Below are 12,302 nucleotides of genomic sequence, written 5' to 3' on the forward strand. Positions count from 1 at the left end.
GTTCCAGCCACGTGCGCACAGATCTAAGAGGTGACCCTGTGGTAAGATCCTGGCACCCTCCCGCTTCCGTCAGCATCTGGAGGGGGAGGAGGTTGGGCCAAGAGGGTCTCCGGAGGCGGGGCGGAGGAGGAGAGAATGCAAAACAGTGCCTCGTCCCTGGAACCTCCTGAGCAGCAACGCCCCTCGCTATAAATTCAGAACTGCCTCATCGAGGATGATTCCAGCGCCTGTCAGCCAGGGCCCCAGGCAGTGGTGACAGGCAAGGGCTAGCAGCTCTGCCGTGCTAGGGCGGTGATTGATGGGGAGCAGTCCAAGCGAACCCCAGGAGTGAGGTCGCACCCCCGGGACGCGGAAGCGGCGGGCGGAAGCCCCGCAACAGCGCTGCCAGCTCGCGGTCCGGCGTGGGCTCAGTGCCCTAGGCGCGGGTGAGTCGACACCAAGTCCCATGCCGGGTTTGGGGGCTGCGAGGCGGGCCTGCTCAATTTTATGTCAAGGTGTCCTAACTGCGGGTGCTGTGTTGTTAGGCTCCCGGGGACGAAGGAGAGAGCTAGCTTCGTTCCGGCCGGCGCCCACCAGGAACGGGCAGCCCTCCCCCAAATCAGGTGAGGGGCGCCAGGGTTACAGGGCACAATTTGAGACTGTTCCGCTGCGCGCCCCCAAAATTTCATTCTGATTTGACCAGACTCGTTTGAGTCCAAGCAAGAAATCTGCAGAACTGGGATGCAACCAAGTAAACTTTCTTCCTGGCTTCCTGGCTTTTAGCCAACTCTTGTCTTTTCACGGTAGCTTGAGCAAAAAGCCGGTATGACTCCGCGGGGCGTCCATTTAAAAGTTGTGCTATTTCTAAGGTGAAGTTTGGAGTGTCCCCAATCTCCCTTTCTGCTTCCCAGGCAACACCCCAGCACAGCGCATCTCCCCCTCGCTCCTCCCTGCAAACTCTACTGGTGGGTCCTTGGAACTGGGCATAGCCCCCATCTGGAGCAAACTCTCCCACCTTCAGGTGTTCCCCAGGTGTCCTTTGATTCATTAGATTGGCAAGGGGGAGAAGCAGGGGAAGTTCCACACCCCAGTCTCACAGCCCTGGCCAGTACGCGTTTGTAACTGAGGCAGGATTTTAAGAGAAAATCTTTTTGGCTCCCTTCCTCCACATCACCTACCTCGCACTCCATTCTTCAATCCTCTTAACTGTCCATCCCAGTCTTCCTGTACCTTCAGGCTGCTACTTCTCCCCAAGACCTCAGCAAGTCTTTCTCAAAGTGTCTCCTGTCCTGTTGTCTTTGGGCAGCTAGTAGAGACCCCGCTATTGAACTCTACTGGGGCTTCTTTACCTTTTCTTTATTTTCTGGTGGTGTGTCAGAATTCCACTAGTGGCCTTCGAAGTCCTCTCCTCTCAGTAAACATTCGGGTGTTCATTTTCTCTTGGGATCAAATTTGGGACTTAGCTACATTTATTTCTAGTGTCACTGAGAGAAAAGAAAGTAACAGTGAGGGATGCAAGAAATCTGGGATGCTACTGTTCTTTTAAAACTTTGTTGAGCAACTTGTTTCTCCTAAAGGTATTTAGTCCCCAACATGACTCTCTTGGTAGACAGCATGTGAGTGTCCAGGATCCCGAGACATTTATTTCCTTTGGCATAAGTTGTAAGCTTTTTCTAAGTCCTCGCTAAGAAACTGCCTGCTTCCCTGTCTCTGTAGTGCTTCCCTAGCTCTAAAGGCTCCACACAGATAATCTCTATTCAGGCTGTGGTGGATTCTGCCACCTTCACAAGCAGACAGTGCAGGGGCAGGAAAGTTCCAGGAGCTGGGAATGGGGAGACCCACGTAAGTGGCTGTGTACTATCAGGAGAGTTATTTCACAACTCTGAACCTCAGGTCCCCGCCCTTAAGGTTCCCTCCAGTAATAAAATTCCTTGATTCCTTTTGTTTCCTAGTTATTTGCTTAAAAAATAATAGTCTAAAATAACTATCCATTTAATCCATATTTGGGACCCCCAAAACCCTCTAAATAACTGTCCTGGTAAATTATCTATTCTGGAAAATCATTAAGTTTCCAGTGCCGGCTCCAAAAGTCCATCCCTACTCCCCCCCAGATTATGGCTGCCGGTTCCCATAACCTGGTTTATGGCTCAGGGAGTGTACCCATAGTTGCCAGGTCTCAGCATTTGATAAAGTTTCACAGTTATTACTGTCAATTCTGTCATCTCCTCTGTCTCTCTCCCCACTTTTTTTCCTGATTTCATTGTTCTTTGTGCCCATGATGAAGCCTCCTTAATGATGAAGCCTCCTTGATGAAGCCTCTGTGACCTTAAACTGAATCAAATTCTCCATCATCCAAGTCAGAAGAAAGCTTGTTTTCTTCCACTGGTTCCGCTGATACCAAAGGAAGACTTATCTTAAGATGTATAAAATATCTCTCAGTTACTGTCGCTTCGGCAGTGCTCCCTATCCCAAGAGTTTCAAGCCTAAATCTTTCCTGTCACTCTCTACTCGTGGTTCAGTATTCAAAAACCAAACAATCTGAGGATTGTTCGGGTTTCTTACATTGTGTTTTTCCCCCCTAGTTCCAGGTAAGGTGTGTGTGTGTGTGTGTGTGTGTGTGTGTGTGTGTGTGTATTTTTTTGTTTGTTGCTGCTGCTTATTACTGTCGTTGTTACTATCACTAATTATTTGCCGTATGCGGGGAGGGAAAATAGTGAAAGAAAATTTAATCTGCTACTTAACCAAAGCCCTGGTAAAATACTTAGCTGAGAGAAGTCTAAAACGAACAGCTTAAATATATGATGCGTATTTTCTACAGTTTTATCTCTGCCACCACATCCTTTTCAAGCAAATAACAGATATGCTGTATTTTGTTTTCAGATTTGTTATAGAGACCTAGTCCCATAATATTTGCATGGTTTGACTGCCTGATGCAGGCTTCCGGCCTTTAGCCCCACACTCATTAGTTTACCTAGTGCTTTGTCTGCTCAGTCATGACTGGCCTAAGTCAGAGAGTCTCCCAAGGAAGCGAACAAATTAGAATTTTATTTAGATGTTTGAAGTAAATCCAAGTGTTCTAAAGATTAATTAAGCTGTCTTAAAGACACGCTGTGGCAAATAACAAATATAGAGCCAGACCAGCAAACTATGACAAAGCAGTCAAGGCCAGGTTAGGAAAGCTCTTCTCCCATTTTAAACTCATCACCAATGAAAAGTGCTATTATTTTTCTTCAAAATAGTTCTAAGCCTTCCCTTTGAAAACTGCCTAAAGTCATTGAATTATGTGGTTTGTGTTCCCGGTCATGTAATTACTTATTAAAATAGTATATCAAAGTTCACATAAGCAAAAGAAGTTTTGTTCCATTTCCAGCCTAAATTTAGCTGTCATTTTACATTTTTCTATTTTATTCATTATATGAACTTTAGCTACCAGAATTCAATTTCTTGATGACTTAATATATAAGCTATCTTAAATCGAGGAGTGTCCATAGGGATTTAATATCATTTTCAACTGATTTGAAAATGACTACCATTACCCTATTAAAGCTCTAAAACACATCCAAAATAAATCACAGCCAAAAACAAACAAACAACAACTAAGGAACTATACATGGAGCTATATATATATTTGCCAAATGTTTTATTAGTCAGTGGTCATTTTAATGACAAATTTGATAACTGGAAATAGAACATAAAGTATATATAGAGAGATCATAGATATGACAATGAATCTTGTTATTAGTCGTCATATTAACATTGAAAGTTCTGCTGATTTTTGATCCTCTGTAGCAAATGGTCACAAGGGAAAACAATTCCCTTGAGTGTTAAAACCATCTTTCAAGTATTTTACTAACATAAGATTCACTATATGCTATAAATATTGTATGACTGCTGTATTTTACATTATTCTTACAGCTCAATTTAGAAGTTTTTGCTTTATTTACCTGGTTCCTAAGTAGGTGCATCATCCAAATGTCTGAAGTAGAAATAAATGTCTAGAATTTGCCAGTGATTACTAGAGCTTCCTTCTTAAATCTAAGAATATTTTAAATTGTGTTACTAGTCTCACATTTAATTACTTTTCTAACATTTAATAGTTTAGAAAATGGGTGAAGAAATGGGTATGCTTTGTTTTTCTTAACTGCACTATGCCTTCATATTCCAAGTCTTAAGACTAAATGTCCTTAGAATTTAAAATCATAGAATTAATAATCATTCAGTTTGGGTCAAGTTTTATATGATTTCTTGTTCAATTTATACACAAATAAGCTGTTTTACACTTCACCAAATGATGTTAAAACTTATTTAGATTTAGATTAACTTTGAATGGTTAACTTCAGAGTGAGAATACTGGAGAACACATTATATGATTGTGTACTATTAAAAAGAGTTTATGATTGCTAATTTGCTCTCTATGATGTCTTTAGATATTTACCAATTAATATTAATCAAAGTTCTTTTATCCGCCTTGGAAAATGAAGAATTATATGTATGAAATGTATCAATAAAGTAGAAGATACTTACAGAGGAAATACTATAGATCTGAGTAATATTAGCTCCTTAAGAACACTGAAGTATAAAAATGGTCTTTGCCCTAGAGAGATGTTGGTCAAGCTAAGTACATATTTGGATATGAGACTCTCCAGGCATCTCAGTGACACTGGGGTGGGAAGCCATTTTTAAAACAAGCCTCCTTCTGTCCTCCTTTTCAGACCGGGTGGAACATCTAATGTGGTCACATTGTTTGATTCCAGCCACTTCCACAACTTTCTCTTTCTTAGGGGAGTATACCTCCTTTGATAATATATGCGCCACATCCAATGCTTCTTTATATTCTATTACTAAATGCTCCTCAATTCACTTTCTTCTTGCTTGCTATTTGTTTTTAGCTAAAGCCATGGGAAATGTTAAATACATTTTTCAGGTCCCTATATTTTTTTTCAAAGATTTTATTTATTTATTTGTCAGAGAGACAGATCACAAGAAGGCAGAGAGGCAGGCAGAGAGAGGGAAGCAGGCCCCCTACTGAGCAGAGAGCCCGATGAGGGACTCGATCCCAGGACCCTGGGATCATGACCTGAGCCGAAGGCAGAGGCTTTAACCCACTGAGCCACCCAGGAGCCCAGGTCCCTATATTTTAGAAGAGATACGCTAGAAACCATTCTTCAAAGCTCATTTGAGTATAGTACCCTATTACACACAATAAAATGACTTGAAATTGATGCTTTACTCTTACTAATTGGGGAACTAACTATTAATACTATTTTTTTAGTCTAAAGCTGTAAAGGCAAGGGGAAAGTAGAAGAAAGAGTAAGAAAAGGAGAAACAGAATAAAAGTTGAAATGGCAAATCAGTGGTTCTTCAGGCTTTAGGGAAAGGGTAGGGCAAGCATATTATAATCACCTGGGAGGTATTTTTAAATCTATATATATTGTCCAAATTTTCCTTAATCCCATTGCCCCTACTGAGAACCACTGTACTATAAATTAGGAGCAATAATCCACAATTACTTCAAGCGTCAAGGCAAAGATCAGCATCATGAGCATCATGTGGGAGCTTGTTAGAAATGCAGACTTTCAGACTCCACCTAGACCTACTGAATAAGAATCTGCATTTTAACAAAATTCCCAGGTGGTTCAAACACACAATGAAGTTAGAAGAGTCCAAGTATACAGCACCTAGACCTTGTTTAGAATGATCAAAATTTAAAAAAAAAAAAAAAAAGAATGATCACCTAGGATGGTTCAGTCAGTAAAGGGTCTGCCTTGGGCTCAGGTCATTTCCCAGGGTTCTAGGATCCAGCGCCATCAGGCTTCCTGCTCAAGGCGGTGTTTCCTCTTCCCTCTGCCCCACCCCTCTCATGCTTGTGCACGCTCTCTAAAGTAACATTTTTACATAAAGCTCACATTTATTGAGCACAGATAATATGTCAAATACGTTCAGCCTTTAATACTGTTTTATTTAATTCTCACAACATCCCTATGAAATAGGCATTGCTTTATCCTCATTTTGTAGATTGGAATACTGAGTAATAACAAGATAAGTAACTCACCCAAATGTGGTAACTGGTAAACACTTAAACACAGGAATTTTGATTCCTGTACTTTTAGCTGTCACCCCACATTGTCTACTCTACATTTGGCTGTCTCCTTTTTAAGGCCAATTAATTATTTGAGAATTTATTTAACATTATAATTTTAAATAAAGTTCTGTTTCATAGAAAAAAAACAAGATTTTATTTGTAATATTTGTCTGTCATCTTACCTTTAAGTGCAATAATGAAGAATTCTAGAAATTCCTTCTTTAGTTGGAAAATAAATACTAAAACTATGACAGCTCATTATTTAAAAGTTAAGGTTTGCTATCTCTATGTTTTTTCATAACTTACCTAAAATTTATTCTTTTTCCCTTTTGGTGTTCTGATGCTATAGAAAAAAACTTTTCTCTTGAACAAGTGATTCCCTACCTACACAAACTATTCAGCCTTCCAACTGAAATTTTATATCAGTCTTTTAGCTTTAATATAAGCAATTGTCTACAAGCATGGCTCATAAAACTAGTTGAATGTAGTTACTAGCTAGTCAGTCTGCAAGCAAATGGTGACTTCTTTTAAGCCAGTGACTCCCCAAATGATTGAGTCTCTAAACAATTTCTCCTAGTGCATGTAGATTCTCTGAGAGATGTCAGCTGGATCTGGCCAAAAGCCTGTTGTTCTGACAGGGGCTTACTGACATTGGTCAAAAGACATAAATGAGTCTGGGTTCCCTGTGATCATGTTTGAGAGGAGAGGTGTGTCAACAGGACTGAGTATCTACAATTTTCCCAGCGACAAAGGGACATCATTGGGAGATAGAACTTCCCCAGCTGCTTATATCTGGAAGTTTAGGCAGCACTACCACTACATTATCTAATTTATAACTTATGGCTTAGGATACAGTCAACACAGGGCTACCATAACGCCAAGTTGTAGGGGCCTAGCAGGGTGGTAGTGCCTAGGAGACATACTGCACACAGCAACAGAATTTCTTAGAGCTAATAAATGATAAAGTACCAATGATTCTCTTAGGACCTGCTGGTCTCAACAAGACCAAACATTTGTGATTGCCATTGCACAGAATCCATACCAGGTTTTCTTCTAAATAAATTGAAAAACATGGGATTTCTTCTACAAAATTCATATATTTATACTTTCATTATCACATACATTTTTCTTCACCTTTTGACCCAAACTCTTCTCATTAATCCAATTCAAATGCATTTTACATGCTTCTAAATCTGTGTAATATACCACTAGAACAAGAATGTTCCATAAGCCCAGCTGTAGTAATTTTCTGTGCAAATGATGTCACTTCACATAAAACACATTGTACCCTGATGGATCCCAGCCCTTAACCTTCACACAGTTAAATGCTGCCACTTTATCAGGAATGGAAAAGTATCTGATGTGATTCCTACGTAATGATTTCTTGAATGTGTTCTGGCATTTAATCAACTAGGTTAACAGAATAAATTTTTAAAAGAAACAAAAATCTTTTCTTTTTTAAGTTCCTATTAGGTTAAGCTATATGATGGGACATTATATAGTCATTTTTACATATTTAATAATATTTAATGGCAAGGAAAGATAATCATAAGTGAACAAAGCAAAACATAAATCACGAGTGTGATTCAGCTTGTGTGTGTGTGTGTGTTCGACAGATTCTTGTCAAGTTGACATTATGGCCTTACTTGGGTCTTTAGTGTTCTAATGAAAATAATTATATTAGCACTGATGTATGGTTAAATTCACTGATATACTTTTTAAATGTCTGCATCTTTGTAGACCAGATAAGACTAGGAAAAATATATAACAGATCTTAAAAGCTTTGGAGAGTTATTAAGATCAAGGCTAAGATCAAAAGTGACTTTTTTTTTCCTTTTTTTTTTTGGTATAGATTTCAGATCTTTAGACAACTGCTACTAACTCTGTAGAAAATGATACTGGAAAATCCAACCCTTTCTGATTTTTTTTCCCCTAAGATACACTAGGGCCTTACAGAAGTTCACAAGGTTCATACCAAGGTGGTATTTTTTTAAGAGAAATAATCTCATGGGAAATGTCTTATTGCTATAACAACAACAACAACAACAACAACAAAAAACCACTGAAATTCAGGGATAAAAAGAGATTCTTGTAATGCCAAAATCATTCCAAATAAGAATGTTATAGTAAAGTTGGTATATATTGTGGTTTAAAAAGTAATCTGTAATATGCCTATTGTCTTCTTGAATAACTCTTCAGCTTTAAAAAAATTTCTTACTTAAAAATGTCCTGTAGGGCACCTGGGTGGCTCAGTGGGTTAAAGCCACTGCCTTCGGCTTGGGTTATGATCTTAGGGTCCTGGGATTGAGCCCTACATCGGGCTCTCCGCTCAGCTGGGAGGCTGCTTCCTCCTCCTCTCTCTGCCTGCTTCTCTGTCTACTTGTGATCTCTGTCTGTCAAATAAATAAATAAAATCTTTAAAAAAAATCCCCCAAATCCATAACGGAAAATATTGGTTAATTTAGCTACATAAAAAAATTAAAATCATCATATGTAAAAAGGACAATAAACAAAGTCAAAAGATAAACAGGAACTTGAGAAAGCTATTTGCCACACATTACATGTTAAATGCTAGTTTTCCCAACATAGCATAAGCTCTTCTTTTTTTTTTTTTGAGATTTTATTTATTTATTTGACAGAGATCACAAGTAGGCAGAGAGGCAGGCAGAGACAGAGGAATGGAAGCAGACTCTCTGCTGAGCAGAGATGCAGTGCTCTATCCCAGGACTCTGGGATCAAGACCTGAAGGCTTTAACCCACTGAGCCACCCAAGCACCCCAGTATAAGCTCTTTAAAATGAGAAACAGTGAAAAACCCAATTGAAAAATGAGCAAAGGCCATTACTGGGCAAACTAGTAGAAGAATAACTACAAATGATAAGAAAACAAAAAGCTCAACCTCATTCATAACTAAAGAAATGTAAATCAAGACAAATATATACTTTATATTTATCACCCTGAGAAAAAAATTTGAGATTTTATAAAAGCCAGCTTTTTAGCATCATATAACCTTTAGAGAGGACATTTTTAAGTATCTCTCAAAAACATGGATTATACTATTTGCTTCAACAATAATTTTAAACTTTTCTAATGATACATAGTTTAAAAAATGCATATGTATAAACAGGATCACTCAGGCATGTTCTTAAGCAGCCAAAAAGGGAAACTGAAAAAAAGAAGACCGTAAGGCCCATTAACAGGGGGCTGGCTGAATAAATCATCATGTGTCAGTGCAATGAATGAAATATTGTATAGTCATCAAAATAAATGAGGCAGATGTATATATACAATATAGAGAGTTCTAGCCATATTAAATTTAACAAAAAGGCAAAGAGCAGAATAGTATGATGTGTAAAATGAAAAAAAATGTGTATATACACATTTGTATGCATATGTATGCTTTTTTAAAAGTCCTAAAAAATATGGGGCGCCTGGATGGCTCAGTGGGTTAAAGCCTCTGCTTTCGGCTCGGGTCCTGATCCCAGGGTCCTGGGATCGAGCCCCACTGCTTGGCAGGGAGCCTGCTTCCTCCTCTCTCTCTGCCTGCTTCTCCATCTACTTGTAATCTCTGTCTGTCAAATAAATAAATAAAATCTTTAAAAAGATAAGATACATTTGAAACTGTTAGTAGTAAGTACCTCTAGGAAGTAGATCTGAGACATGAGACATGAGCTAGGAGACACAAACTTTTATTTTTATACTCTTTTTATAACTTGACATTTATACCACAAGATGTGTCACTACAGTGAAAAATAAAAACAGACATACAAAAAAAAAAAAAACAGATCTCTTAAAAAGATTTATTTTCAGTTCTTGTACAATCACACTTATATAGGTTTATATTAAAAAGAATCATTTATCAAAGTTTAACTGTAGATTCATAAGTATCTAATCTATTATGAGATTTCTTATATTACTAGCTATGTCTACAGAAATGTCTTAGAATAAGATTTTATTTTACCCAAAAACATTGTTTTTCTCCTCTAGTGTGTATCTACAAGGGTATGGGGAACATGTTGACTATAACCAGGAAGAAGATGAAATCCCACAGAAGATGAATGCCACTTTGTGCAGCCTAACTCTACATAAGGACAAACATATCCTTGATATGGACCAGAGAGTTTCATTCCCTTCAAAAACACATTTAAGATGTAGTGTTAATATTTACTCTATCAACTAAAAAATGAAAATCTGACCATATTCAGTGAATCTCATTACTCTTTTCTCTTTTCAGGTTGAATATATGATAAATTGGTCTAAAATGGCTGAGCTTTCATCTGACTAGACGTAGAAGCCATCCCAGAAGTTCTGATCCAGGTAAAATATCTTATACCTATAGCACTGCATCTGTCAGTGGTTTTACTCTAATGTGTCAATGGTGGAGGTAGCACAAGAAGCCACACACACCATTGTCTAATGACAGAAACAGAGGAAGCAGAAAAGAATGAAATTCCAGTCTTATCTCATCCCTTATATGCAGCTTTAGAACATACATATTTATATAATTTTAAATGTAAACAATGTTAGAATTACCATGATATTCATCTGTTAATGTAAACCATGTGAGAGATTTGTAACCCCTTGACAAGGATCTCCTTGTGGCCATTGGTGGATTGTTCTTCGTACTCTGCAGGGCTTTCAGAGAACCAGGAAGGAAATGATGGTGTTCTCTCCTCAGCCACCCAATGGGGGGGTTGGGCTCTATGAAGCACATGTCCAAAGACCATACATCCAAGGACCATAAACCTTAAAACTTGACCTGCTCACCTTCAGAAAATCCAGATGTCTCTGAGTCTCATTTTTATAAAAGTTTCCCCTACTCCAGTAAGATATAGGCAAAAAGGGCAATGTGGAATTGGAGGCAAAGTACCCTTTAATACCCATATAGTCTAGCCCCCTAGTAGGCATGAATCCCATGGATTCTGGGCATTACACTCAGAACCTAAGAGGGCAGCGAGGGTAATCAGAGACTGCTCCGCCCATCCACTTCCTGTCATATTGTTCTACCTGATTATTTTTCATAAAAAGACTCCTGTATTTTCCAGATCAAAAGATATTTTTCTCCTCACAAAAACAGCTCAAGGAACAAGCCCTCACCCTCCTAAATTAACAGGGGAGACACTCCATAGTCACCCCAGAGAGAATAAAGAGAGTAGCTTTTCCTCTTCTCAATATATTGTGATTACATTTTATCAAAGCAGAAGACAGGACAGGTGCTGGGTGGGCAGACAAATGTTAGAGGTGATTTTATTTTTCTTTGCTTCATTGGCAAATGGGAAACAGTTGCTGGAAGGCACTCCATGGTGGTATTAGGAAACTATTTAGGATTGCTTTAATCTTGGAGACAAAAATAGAAACATTCTACGGAGTTCTGTCACTGGAAATCCTTAGGTTGGGGAGTTTTTTGTTTGTTTTTTGTTTGCTTGTTTTGTTTTGTTTTTGAGGTATAGTTAAGCTTAGAAAGCTGGGCTATACATGTTTTCAGCAAAAATCCAGCTCTAGAAAAAGTATGTTGAAATATATGTCCTAAATAGGAAACTTTATTTTATATCCTAAGAGTTCTGAGCAGAAGAACTGTTTGTCCATAATACTCCATCAGCCTTATAACAGAAAAGGCAAGACAGTAATCCAGGGAAGTTCCTGATGGAAATGATTCTATGAACAGCCTCCCTTCTCTTGTTTTGGAAGCCCTCAGTTTCTAACAGTCACATATTTGTAACAAAACTTTCAAAATAATATGATGTTTTCCTTACAAATAACAAAACAGTGAAAAAAAAAAAAACCACTATAAAATCTTCAACTTTTTCAAACCATTAAGTTGCAGATGAATAGGCAAAACATGCTTACTTCAAAGAAGTTATTTTTTGTTTGTTAAAGTACTAATGCTATACTAATTCTGCCACTGACTAGCAACTTTGCCTTTGGTTTCTTGTAAAATAATCTCCAAGACCCCCACCCAATCCATAGGCACTCTACTGAAATACAAAAGGTGTGTTTAGAGTTTCTGAACATTGCAGTGCCCGTTTTACCAACTTACAACTAAAGAACTCTGACCTCTTATTGATTTAAACCAGTAATGTGTAAACAGCATTTCAGAGCTTGTTTTATAGGACCAAAAGAATTTAAGTTGAAATCTACTTAGGAAAAATAAGAAAAACAGGACATTTAAAAGAATAAATAAAGACCACATTCACTGGCTTAAAATCTGTAGACTTGCACTGACCAGTATGGTAGTCATGTGC

The 12,302-nt window shown here is 38.3% G+C and overlaps 1 protein-coding gene across 1 annotated transcript in view; it reads left to right on the plus strand.

The window, feature by feature from the left end:
- Nucleotides 1–216: 216 nt before the first annotated feature.
- AGTR1 (angiotensin II receptor type 1) overlaps nucleotides 217–12,302 on the plus strand; it is a 46,927-nt gene continuing 34,841 nt past the window's right edge. The window contains exons 1-2 of the mRNA XM_082690303.1: nucleotides 217–425; nucleotides 10,295–10,377. The gene's annotated coding sequence lies outside the window, so the exon portion shown is untranslated. The remainder of the gene's footprint in view (nucleotides 426–10,294; nucleotides 10,378–12,302) is intronic.

Source organism: Mustela nivalis (genome assembly GCF_964662115.1).
Source record: "Mustela nivalis genome assembly, chromosome: 1".
Taxonomy (NCBI): Eukaryota; Metazoa; Chordata; class Mammalia; order Carnivora; family Mustelidae; genus Mustela; species Mustela nivalis.